This window comes from Temnothorax americanus, unplaced genomic scaffold (genome assembly GCF_048541705.1).
Source record: "Temnothorax americanus isolate GAGA-0224 unplaced genomic scaffold, ASM4854170v1 Scaffold26, whole genome shotgun sequence".
In the NCBI taxonomy this organism is placed as follows: Eukaryota; Metazoa; Arthropoda; class Insecta; order Hymenoptera; family Formicidae; genus Temnothorax; species Temnothorax americanus.
The window spans coordinates 70040-83558 of NW_027509401.1; the positions used below are offsets into that span (position 1 = coordinate 70040).

The following is a 13519-nucleotide window of genomic DNA, read 5'->3' on the forward strand; positions in this document are numbered from 1 at the left end:
CGAGATATTTGTAGTTTGTAAATTGTTACAGTATAAGTCACTATTATTGTTTACTATAAAAGAATTGTCAACTTCCTCTTCTTTATCTCCGCAGATAGATATAGGCACAGATTTATTTTCAGCTTGTTTCTCGTAGATCATTTCCATTTTACTATTATTATTGATTAAACTTGTACTAAAATTTGTAGAATTTTTTGTGTCTGTTGTGTTTGTATCAAGAAAGTTTACAGATTTCTTCAAACTGGAAATATTAAATGAACTATTCGTTGTTGAGTCCATACTTTTCGGTAAAACAATCATATTTATTGTACATTTTTGGTTTTCTATAATTCGAGTTACTAAATTTGTATCAATCATAACATTAGTCTCATCAATGTATTGTAAATCAGATTCCAATTCTAAATATGAGTTTACTACATTACTGAAATCTTCAGGTTGAAATTGATTTATCATATCTGTATTTAAAACCAATGTGCCATCATTTATTATATCAATCTGTTCATTATCTAAAAATAATTTAAAAATTATAAGTGTATCTCATATGTGTTGTTAAAAAATCTTATAAAAAGTTTTTTTTAAATATATTTTTAAAACATGTAAATACTTTAAAAATTTCCTACTTTATATAATATATATAAATACTTTATAAATATATGTACTTAAGCTTTATTTTATATGTATATATATTTTATTAATTTTTTAAAACATTTTAAAACACATAACTTTTGTGTAATTAAATCTATATTCTATCTTTTTATTGTTCTCGTACGAGAATATGTTTAATAATTAACATTGTAAAATAAGTATTGTAGGATACTGTTTCTAAATTATAATTTATCCATACCCAATAAATCATATTGTTGTTGTTCAATATTAGTGTCAGTAGTATGATTTTGTATTTCTGCTTCTGTCATTGAAAAATTAAGTTCTTTATTGATATTGCACTTAGATGTAGCATTAACATATTGAACATTTAATAATTCAGGATTTATGTTCTCATCATTTTCTTTATCTGAAAATAATTAAGATTATATTTTACTGAGTTTTTGCTATATAAAAGGTATGTCCTAAAATTTCGATTGAAAATGCTTAATACATATTTTACTGTAGTACAATAAAGGATATTGATAAAGATTTCGTGATTTAATCTGTTTATATTAAATATGCACTTTACGTTGATTTGTGTGCGACGACTTTAATGTGCACTGACAATGAGTGCGCACCAGTTCTGCCAATGCAATACGCTATTAGTAACATATTTAATAAATATTTTCAATATATCACTCACCTAACTGATCATGTATTGGTTTATTAATACTGGTATCAGTGTTACTTGCATGATTTCATTGCACGTAATTTTATTATTTGCATATTTTGTATTTAATAATTCGTTTTTTATCATAACCTTTGGTGAGTTGGTATCTATATTTTTCTTTATTTCTAAAAGAGTCTGTCTTTCATCTGAAAACAAAATTAATTTATTCTGGTATCTTGTTCTAATAACTTAACCTAACCATTTTGATTGTAACTTGTATTTTATTTTTATTTATTGCAACTTCTAAATGTTCAAAGAAACTTAAATAATATTCTACTTGCCTGATTTACAAAGAAATATTCCAACACATCGTTTTTCATTGTCTAATTTTATCCAGTAATCTTTCTTCTTTTTACGACTTACATTACTAGATTTTACAACGATTAATTGTTTAGTATGTTTTATTTTAAGTAGGGAAAACATGATTTATAAAATTTAGAAATATGGAAAATGATGTATAATAATTTCACCACACTACTGACTACTGCACAATTCAAGACTATATCACTTGAAGTACGCCATATAATTACTACGTAGACGTATGAGAAAGATCGAGTGGACAGGGCGCCCAACCCCCACTACGCTAGTGGGATCATTATGTACTACGTAGAACAATGATGAAAAACAGTGATGAGAAAGATCGAGGGACATGGGCGCCCCCACCACTTGTCACTAGCGGCTAGTGGGGATATAATGTACATACGTAGAACAGTGATGAGAAAGATCGAGGGACATGGGCGCCCCCACCACTTGTCACTAGCGGCTAGTGACAAGTGGTGGGGGCGCCCATGTCCCTCGATCTTTCTCATCACTGTTCTACGTACATTATATCCCCACTCCTCAAATTATAAGGGAATACGATCTAGACATACTACATCTATGGTACAGACGACTGTGGATAAGGACAATTATTATTGTAAAAGTTTTGCCAGTAATAATACGTGCTACAGGCGTACTTCAAGTGATATAGTCTTGAATTGTGCAGTAGTCAGTAGTGTGGTGAAATTATTATACATCATTTTCCATATTTCTAAATTTTATAAATCATGTTTTCCCTACTTAAAATAAAACATACTAAACAATTAATCGTTGTAAAATCTAGTAATGTAAGTCGTAAAAAGAAGAAAGATTACTGGATAAAATTAGACAATGAAAAACGATGTGTTGGAATATTTCTTTGTAAATCAGGCAAGTAGAATATTATTTAAGTTTCTTTGAACATTTAGAAGTTGCAATAAATAAAAATAAAATACAAGTTACAATCAAAATGGTTAGGTTAAGTTATTAGAACAAGATACCAGAATAAATTAATTTTGTTTTCAGATGAAAGACAGACTCTTTTAGAAATAAAGAAAAATATAGATACCAACTCACCAAAGGTTATGATAAAAAACGAATTATTAAATACAAAATATGCAAATAATAAAATTACGTGCAATGAAATCATGCCTGATCATTCAAAGATAATTGAATCAGTAGTACAAAGTAACACTGATACCAGTATTAATAAACCAATACATGATCAGTTAGGTGAGTGATATATTGAAAATATTTATTAAATATGTTACTAATAGCGTATTGCATTGGCAGAACTGGTGCGCACTCATTGTCAGTGCACATTAAAGTCGTCGCACACAAATCAACGTAAAGTGCATATTTAATATAAACAGATTAAATCACGAAATCTTTATCAATATCCTTTATTGTACTACAGTAAAATATGTATTAAGCATTTTCAATCGAAATTTTAGGACATACCTTTTATATAGCAAAAACTCAGTAAAATATAATCTTAATTATTTTCAGATAAAGAAAATGATGAGAACATAAATCCTGAATTATTAAATGTTCAATATGTTAATGCTACATCTAAGTGCAATATCAATAAAGAACTTAATTTTTCAATGACAGAAGCAGAAATACAAAATCATACTACTGACACTAATATTGAACAACAACAATATGATTTATTGGGTATGTATACTATTAAAAATTGTTTCGGTAAGAATGTAACAAAATTATAATTTAGAAACAGTATCCTACAATACTTATTTTACAATGTTAATTATTAAACATATTCTCGTACGAGAACAATAAAAAGATAGAATATAGATTTAATTACACAAAAGTTATGTGTTTTAAAATGTTTTAAAAAATTAATAAAATATATATACATATAAAATAAAGCTTAAGTACATATATTTATAAAGTATTTATATATATTATATAAAGTAGGAAATTTTTAAAGTATTTACATGTTTTAAAAATATATTTAAAAAAAACTTTTTATAAGATTTTTTAACAACACATATGAGATACACTTATAATTTTTAAATTATTTTTAGATAATGAACAGATTGATATAATAAATGATGGCACATTGGTTTTAAATACAGATATGATAAATCAATTTCAACCTGAAGATTTCAGTAATGTAGTAAACTCATATTTAGAATTGGAATCTGATTTACAATACACTGATGAGACTAATGTTATGATTGATACAAATTTAGTAAATCATACATTAGATGAATCTAAATCTTCCAAAAGCTTCCCTCGAATTATAGAAAACCAAAAATGTACAATAAATATGATTGTTTTACCGAAAAGTATGGACTCAACAACGAATAGTTCATTTAATATTTCCAGTTTGAAGAAATCTGTAAACTTTCTTGATACAAACACAACAGACACAAAAAATTCTACAAATTTTAGTACAAGTTTAATCAATAATAATAGTAAAATGGAAATGATCTACGAGAAACAAGCTGAAAATAAATCTGTGCCTATATCTATCTGCGGAGATAAAGAAGAGGAAGTTGACAATTCTTTTATAGTAAACAATAATAGTGACTTATACTGTAACAATTTACAAACTACAAATATCTCGCAAAATACAGGCATGTATATATCCTTCTTATCAATTAATTTTTTTAAATAATTAAATTACTTTCAGTATTATTGCATTCAGTTTTACAGGCAAAAGTCGCTGTATATTTAGAGAAAGAATTACAAAAGTTAATGATATTAAACTTATTGTTAGATATATTATAATAAGCTCATGTGTAAAATAATTCTTAGTAATTAGCATTTTTATAAACATGCTGTTCCTATCTTGTTAAATTGCAGTATAAATTAATACCTATGTTTTTGTTTTAATATCGTTCTTGTAATTATTATACATGAATAATAGTTTGCAATAAGTAAATGTCATTTAAAAAATTTTTAAACTATCTAAAAAATTATTATTAAAATATAATTTTATTTTTATTATGTCGTTTTTCTAAAGTTACTGTTCATTAATTACTGAGTTATCAATTTGTCATTAAATAAGGTTTATCAATTACTCAATTATTTCCTTTTTTTTTTAACATTTCTATAATTTTATAAAATAAAAATATTTGAATATATCTAATAATATATTTTTGTTTAATATATCTTTAATATATATTCTATCTATATATTTTTTACAAATAGAATATTTGAAAATAATTATTTATTATTTCAGATTCAAAAAATGAAATTTCAACTAATGTAAGCTATGATAAAGATTCGGATTATGAACCATCTATTCATAGTGAGAGTTCAAATAATACATATACATATGATATTGAAAATGGACAAAATTGTGAAATTAATGATTTAGAAGTTGCTAACGAATCTGATATATCGCAGAATTGTTCAGAAAGTGCAAATGAAAACAATGGATTAGTAGAATACAGAACCTGTAAAGATGATGAATTATCTGTAGAATTGTCTCGAGGGCCAAAAGGAGATCAAAAATCTAATTTTTGCTTTTACTGCAATACTATGCAAACTAAAATTGCTCGGCATCTAGAGTTGAAACACAAAAATGAAGAAGAAGTAAAAAAGTTCTTATCACTTCCAAAAAAATCTAGGGAACGGAGAGAAGTGATAAGTCAAATAAGAAAAAAGGGTAACTTCAAATTTAACACACAAGCAGATGTAAATAGTGGTTCTATGATTGTTGTAAGAAGACCTACTAAAAGCGAGAAACAATGCGGTTCTTACTTTTTGCCATGTTCCAATTGTAAAGGCCATTATTTATCGTATTTGCGCTAAGAAAAAAGATACAGTTCGAAACATATTGAAACTAGCACGAAGTGCTGCACAATCTGTTCATAATCGAGCAAGCATGAAATTAAGAAAAGATATTCTTCCAGTAATGCGACATGATAATATTTACAACTTAATAAAATATGACTTACTTATTATACTATATGGAAATTACCTTTGTCAAATTCATAGATTACAGCATTTAGGAGATCACATACGACAACAGTTACGACTTGTTGGACGATTTTTAGAAGCAGTGAGATCAATTGAACCAAAAATAGAAGAATTACAAATGTTATTTGATCCAAAATATTATGATATCGCTATAGAAGCAGTAAATATAGTTGCTAAATATAATAAAGATACAGAATCATATGAAATACCATATAATGCTACAACTTTAGGTACATGTTTAAAAAAATTATGTAAGATCTTAATCAATGAATTTATTAAACAACATGAATATGAAAGACAAAAACTAGCCAAAAATTTTCTCAAGATTTTAGAAGTTGAATATGGTAGTACTGTTAATAAAACAGTTGCAGAAACGAAAAACAACAACAATCGAAAAAAAATAGTAAATCTCCCAAAAACATCAGATATCAAAAAGTTAACTGACTATTTAGAAGAAAAAAGAATATCTTGCATGCGAGAAATAAAAAATGAATTTACCTTTCATACTTGGAAGTCACTCGCTGAAACAATATTAATAATAATTCAAGTCTTTAATCGGCGCCGAGCAGGAGAAATAGAGAGAGCTTATATTGTTGATTATAAAAATTCTATAAACATTACAGAAAAAGATGAATTATACAAGAAGTTACCAGAAAAAGAAAAAAAATCTGCTCTAAAATACATTCGTTTCATTATTCGTGGCAAATTAAATCGCAATGTTCCAGTCATTTTAAATACAAAAATGAAGGAGACTATAGAAGTAGTGTTAAAATATCGAAAGTTGGCAGGAGTAAGCTCTAAAAATCCATATATATTCGGATTACCTGGTACAGATAAAAATCGATTTATGTATTTAAGGGCGAGTAAATTGATGCGTGAATTTTCTAATGCATGTGGAGCTGAGAACAAAAAAAGCTTACGAGGAACTATTTTACGTAAAGATATGGCTACCAAATGTGCAAATTTACCAGATACTGAAATTTCTCGTGTTGCCGATTTTATGGGTCATCATAAGGATATACATAAAAATATTTACAGACAACCTGTACCGGAATTAGATATTTTAAATATGGCCCAAATTTTAGAGAAAACTCAAGATATATCTGCATGTAACACTACAAATTCTACAAACAATATTGATACTACAAACACTTCGATAATATCTGACAGTACAAGAGATATTAATACTTCAGAGAATAGTATTAATAAAATTCAAAGCACAGGTATTTTAATAACTTATGTACAGTTTTAGAGTAATTACGAGAAATGTAAACTTTTAAAATACTATATTTGGCAATTATATTAAGTTGCACCATATGGGATTATTGATATTCAATATCTTTGATAACTCGATTTTTATTTGCGTTTAGTCTAAAAATCCTAAATTTGTTCAAAAATAGAATGCACAATTGATGCTAATATTGCATACTTCGATGATATTTATTTTTTTAAGTATAGCATTTTTGATAAATAGAAACAGCAATTTTATATGATGCAACCTAATCTATTATATATCATAAATGAGAAAATAAAACTTTATTATATATTTTTTTTTCATGTAAAATTCATTCTTAATAATATAATCGAAGATGAAACTGAAAGTGCCACATTGCCACATGTTACAAATTCAGAGAAAACTTTGTTAAGACAAAAGAATATAAATAACCATACTATAAAAAGAAAAAGTAATTCAGGCAAAGAATGTACTGAAAAAAGGAAACGGTGCAGTAAGTCACTTTCAATATTGTAGGATAAATAAAATTATTTAAAAAATTGTAAATGTTCTTTTCTTACTAAAATTATTACTTATCTTAATTTCTGACAATATATTTTTTAATTTATATGTACACTTATTTCCATTTTCGACAATATTTGTACATAATAATTTATCGATTTGTACATAATAATTTATTTTTAGCACCTCCTTATGGAAAGACCAGAAGAATACGTTGGACGGAAGAAGAACAAAAAACAGGTTTTTTTCTATTTGGAAAAATTATTAACAAGTTTACTAACAATCCTTCTTTAGAAATTACATTACCTCCTTTAAAAGAAATTTCATTAAAAACGCGCAACACTATTTTAAAACATCGTCGGCCAGCAGTAATAAAGACTTGGATATACAATCAAATTTCTGTAAAACGCAAAAAATGCTAAACAATACAGCGGTACTAAAGTATCATTATCATCAAGATCATTATTCGGTGAAATATTGGTATGAAAATATATAATAGAGCATCGAAGAATTAGATATATTATAAAAATGTTTCCTTTTATGTTTCTTTTTTTTTTAAAGTTTATTTACTTTAATAATCGATCTTGAGAGATTATATATAAGTTTAGAATTATGTATAAGCTTAAAAACATTTTTTTAGTTTTTATAATCTACATACTATACTATAATAAAATGCTATTTTTTTACTTAGTTAATCAGATAAACAAAATTGAACAATAAAGAGTAAGACTGATTAAAAAGAGTGATACAAGTGGAATATTAATTTAGAAACTGTAAAAGAAATATTTTTATTACAGTATTTTTATTATAAAAATATTTTTTGTTAATTATTGAAAAAAGTTGATTTATTTTATTAACATATTTTGAGAAAACATTTATAAAAATATTTCTGTTCTTGCTTGAAAATGTATCATAATTTTAGTTCTTATAATACACAAATAATAAAATATATTTTTAATTTTAATTAATTAAATAGCATGTATATGAAAATCAAGGCTATGTATTTTATATACTATTATAATAATAAAATCAAACAAAATATAGAAACGTATAATGAACTTTTATTTACTTGTTCCTTTTCGCTAAATTTTACATTAACTAATTATTATGCTACGATTACTTTATGGAAAAAAGTAATAATACTTTCAAATAATATACGACAATTTATTTAGATACTCTTACTTTTTAGAAAACAAGAAAGGTGTTGTTTTAAAAGTTGCTCACATACCTATTGTATTATATATTATGTATTTATATTGTACATTATGTATTTCTATCTTATTTTTCTGTCAACATTGTTTAAAATTATATTTTTGCAAAAAGATATGAGTAAGATATTGCCTGATTGCGGTTACAAACATTAGTATGTATGTTAAATACAATAGATAATTGAAAGAAGAGAAAATATTATCACAGAAAGAAGTACATTAGTAAATTTAGTTGCTGTGTTAACAAAAAGAGAGATAACTAATATAATTATTCAATTTTAAAAGATTTCTTTACTTCTTGTTAAGTTATAACTCTCAATGCAAAAAATTTTAGATGCATTTTTGTTGTAGTAACTAATCCCTTTTTCCATGATCTTGTAACCTAATGATTATTTCCAGGACACAAGCAAATTTTTTATAAATAATGCGATAATAAATACACAAATGAATAATCTTGGAAAATTTAATTAAACAAAACTTAGGGAAAAAAACGTATAGTAAAGAATATTCATTCACGTGTTTAATATCACATTATTTACAAAAATTTGTCTGTGGCTTGGAAACAAACATTATATATCACGAAATAACACATTTCTCAACAATTTCACGCATTTTACATATCAACATTTGGAAACGCCATCAAGCAATACAAACTCACAAAATACGTGAATCGACATCGTTTTCAGACGTAAATATTTATGTAACGCGTTAATTATTGAAAAGAAAAACAAAAAATATATTCTTGTGACCTAAAGCCTGATCTACAATGTGCTCTTTGCTTTCTGTTTTTTGCTCTTAACCTGTTTGCGACTATCCCGTATTTCGCAATTGCGTCGCGTAACGCGATGTTTTTTGTTCTCTGTCGCCTAAGATAAAAATTGACGAACTTCAGAAGAGACAAGAAACATCACGTTACGCGACGGAATTGCAAAATACGAGATAGTCGCAAAGAGGTTAAGAGCAAAAAACAGAAAGCAAAGAGCACATTGTAGATCAACCTTAATGATCGTTTCCAGAACAAAACAAAATTTTAAAAATATGGTTATAAGAAACACAGAAATGAATAACTCGCTTCGGAAAATTTATTTAAAAGGAATTTAGCGAAAAAACGTACAGTAAAGAATCAATTAATCATTCATGTGTTTCATTTCACATTATTTACAAAAATTTGTCTGTGGCTTGGAAACAAACATTATATCATGAAGTAATATTTACACATTTTTCAACAACTTCACGCATTTTACGTGCATATCAACATTTGAAAACGCCATTAACTTACGTTTTTTTTTGCCGAGGTATGTAATTCTTAATAATATTGATAATGAAGACAATGTATAAAAACGTAATTCTATATAATAAAGGTATGCGACCGTTAAGGCCAATGCTTGAATTGTTTTCTGGAAAATTTATCGACATATTAGTAAAAAGTCACGAAAATTACTTGTATATTCTGTTTAATCTTCCAAAAAGCATTCCAGATGTAGAGACTTTCATTCTTATTATTTATGAATTACGTATTTTTACATCTTTATTGTCACCATTATTAAAAATAACACCTTTACGGAAAGACTTATGGTGACATTACCGAATCGCATTTACAAATATTTTGTGTACCATAAATGCGTTAAATCATCACAAATGATAGAATTACAATTTTGTAGCCTAACGTTTATTCCCAGGACTTAAGCAAATTTTCATAAACAATGTGAAAATTAAGAATCAATCTTGAACAACCATTTAATCTCGGAGTACATTTCTTCTTCGTTTGATCCAAGTATTTTCTAATTTTCTATTTAATTGTTCTATTTAGATGTTCTGATTAATTTTTCAGGAAACAATCCAGGCGTTGGCCTAGAAACTTGCACTTCTGTTATGTTTGAATTACGTCTTTCTACGTTATATTTCTTGTCAACATTGATCTCAAGAACTATATCTTTGTGAAAAGACATGAATCGACATTGTTTACAGACGTAAATATTTTTGTAGCGCGTTAATTATTAAGAAAAAACAGAAAATATATTCTTGTGACCTAATGATCGTTTCCAGGACAAAACAAAATTTTAAAAATATGGCTATAATGAACATTTTTATATTATATTAACAATTCTAGCGTTGGAAATTTAATAATGCATTGTTTATAATTCGACTGGCATTATTGAATAACATTTGTATACATTCTATTCTTTTGTATATACATTTGTATGTACAATTCTCATATGTACGTACATTAGTTTTCCAGGACTGTCCCGAAACCTGCCATTTGACATAGAATTTTTCCAGGTCAGACCTGGAAGCACACAAATGTCTCAGAATATGCCAATAATTATCGGAAAGTGTCCCGGAACAAGCCCTTTGACATATATATATATATATATATATATATATATATATATATATATATATATAACTCTATTTTCCTTTTTAGATATGTGATTTTCGATTAAGAATCATAAATGTAAATGCACGATTTCCGGGAAGCTCACATGATGTATATATCTGGAATAATTCAAATGCTAGGCAACTAGCAGAACAAATATATGCAAGATATGGGAGAAATACTTTCTGTTTGCTCGGTATGTACAATTTATTTATGCAATTTTGTATTTTGTTTATACATGTTTTTATATGTATGCTTTAAACTCTCATATAATAATTGCTTTAATTTGCAGGTGATTCAGGATACCCTTTACGACCATGGCTGCTAACGCCTATTGCTAACGCACAGCCGATGACCCCAGAAGCTCGATATAATGAACGACAAATGTCGTGCCGTTCGTTGATTGAAAGGTGTAATGGCCTTTTAAAAATGAGATTTCGTTGTTGCCTAAAGCATCGAGTATTACACTATTCTCCAGTTATAGCTTCTAAAATAATCAACACCTGTGTTGTTCTCCATAATATGTGCATAGCACATAATGTACCAGATCCGCTACCAGAAGAAGGGGATGATCTATTAGATTTTGGAATGTATGTTGATGACTGCGATATTATTCCAGAAATAAGAAATGCGCGTAGGGTCAATCCGGATTTAGCACCGGGCCGATTAGTCCAAAATCAAATAGTTAGAAACTATTTTACTTGAATTACACACAATATATACTCTTTGTAATTATTAGATAAATATATAAAATAAAAGACAGAAAATTCATTTCTTAACAATCGTTTATTTATTATTAATTAACTTTAATTTATATATTATTAAAAATTCGTTTGTATCACTGAGTGTATGTATGTTTTGAGTATAATCTAAGTAAAAGTAACTCTCTCTTATATATAGTGTTACGCCCGTGCTATCCTCGTGTCGCGCGTATATGCGAGTCGCCCGTCATTTGATGTCGCGTCGCGAACCGTCCTTAGTGACGGATGCTTGTTTACTAATATTGATTGCGTGATGCTCAATTAACGATTGATTATCCTGTTATACCTGATGTTCAGATTTACTCTGGGACGCGTCTCGTTCGGACGTGTCGTCCCGAGCTCCTCTATTATACCGAGAGTCGTAATAAAGAGCTACTGATTTTCTAAACGAGTCATCTTATTTGTGCGAGAGTGTCGTGACACGCGCCGCGAGTGTGAAAGTGAGTGATTGTGCGGCGAACGCGCGGTCGAGCGCAACAATATATATATATATATATATATATATATATATATATACACATTACAACATAAACTTTTTTATTTTGGTATTTATTTAACACCTAAGTATTTCTAGTTTTTGGTAAATATATTAGTAAATTTTCTTAATACATTTCTGTAGTATGCAAATATCACAATAAGAATGTGTTGACAAATAAAAATACCGACTAGTGCCATAATTGTTAGTAACATAATTTTGTGAATTAAAATTAATTACGTAAATAAAAATGAAATTAGTAGTATGTCGCACACATTACATATAAAATTACGAATAAACATAAAATATAAAATTACGAATTACCGTCACACACATACATATACTGAAGATTATAATAACATACGAGTATAATCACATTGTGTTGCAATTATTTTTTGCACATTTCTTCGCAGCTCTTGCCATGCGCTCCTGAGCTTCGGCCGTTCTTTTCTTATATAGTATAAGATCGTCGCAGAATTTCTTTTTCATAGTATATGTCTTTTCTGCAACATCGGCTAAAATACGCGTAGAATCTTTTACTTCATTTACTTTTTGCCTTGAGGATGTCCGTTTCGATTTTGTCAACGTAGATGGATCGTAATTTTCAATATTTTCGTTGTTGTTATTAATATTTGATGTTTCGATGATTGCCTCACTTGCCTCAGTTGCCTGTATAGCAGTAGCTACTGAAGCTTGAATGACATTATAGTCATCATCGAGATATTCTATATTTTCTGCTTCTACTGCCAAGTCATCCTACAGTAGATATAAGTAGCAATTAATAATTCTAATTATTTATTAAACTAAGCAAATAGCATTGTAAAAAGATTTTAATTACAAACCTCTTCGCCCAAAGTCATGTCCATACATAATTCCGAAATATCTGCATGACCCTTAGTTAATGATGCTGGAATTAAATCTAATACTTCTCGTTCACCTGGTGTAAGAACTGCACTGCACTGTGCCCCACCTCCCGTTTTACGTCGTTCCGTGTTTATCCCTGCTTGTTTCGTTTTACTGCGAGAGCGATAATCTTGCCAACACTAGAAATAAATTGTTTTGTTATTAATTTCTGGAGATCGATCATGTATCTTTTACCATAGGGCGGATACGTGAAAAGTGAAAAGTTATCTTTTTCTATTCAATACCAATAGAAGGAGATAGCCACGTGAAACTTTTTACTTTTCACGTTTCCGCCCTACGGGAAAAGTAACATGATCGCTGCCTTGGAATTAAATATTTGGTATATTTAGTAGATTGGTAAATATCCTGTAAATATAATTATGAAAAAATATAATTATAAAAATTAGTACATAATTATTATAATTACCTTGCGCCATGATTTCCAATTTTTCTCGGCACCGTTGCAAGCATTCAAAATGTCGGTCACTTCTTGC

General features: G+C 27.7%; 1 long non-coding RNA gene across 1 annotated transcript; it reads left to right on the plus strand.

Annotated features, from left to right (window-relative positions):
- The first annotated feature begins 5388 nt into the window (after positions 1 to 5388).
- LOC143899244 (uncharacterized) lies at positions 5389 to 8284 on the plus strand. The gene is made up of 3 exons (XR_013257436.1): positions 5389 to 6789; positions 7156 to 7293; positions 7485 to 8284. It is a non-coding gene; the product is annotated as an uncharacterized LOC143899244 (long non-coding RNA).
- The last annotated feature ends 5235 nt before the right edge of the window (positions 8285 to 13519 follow it).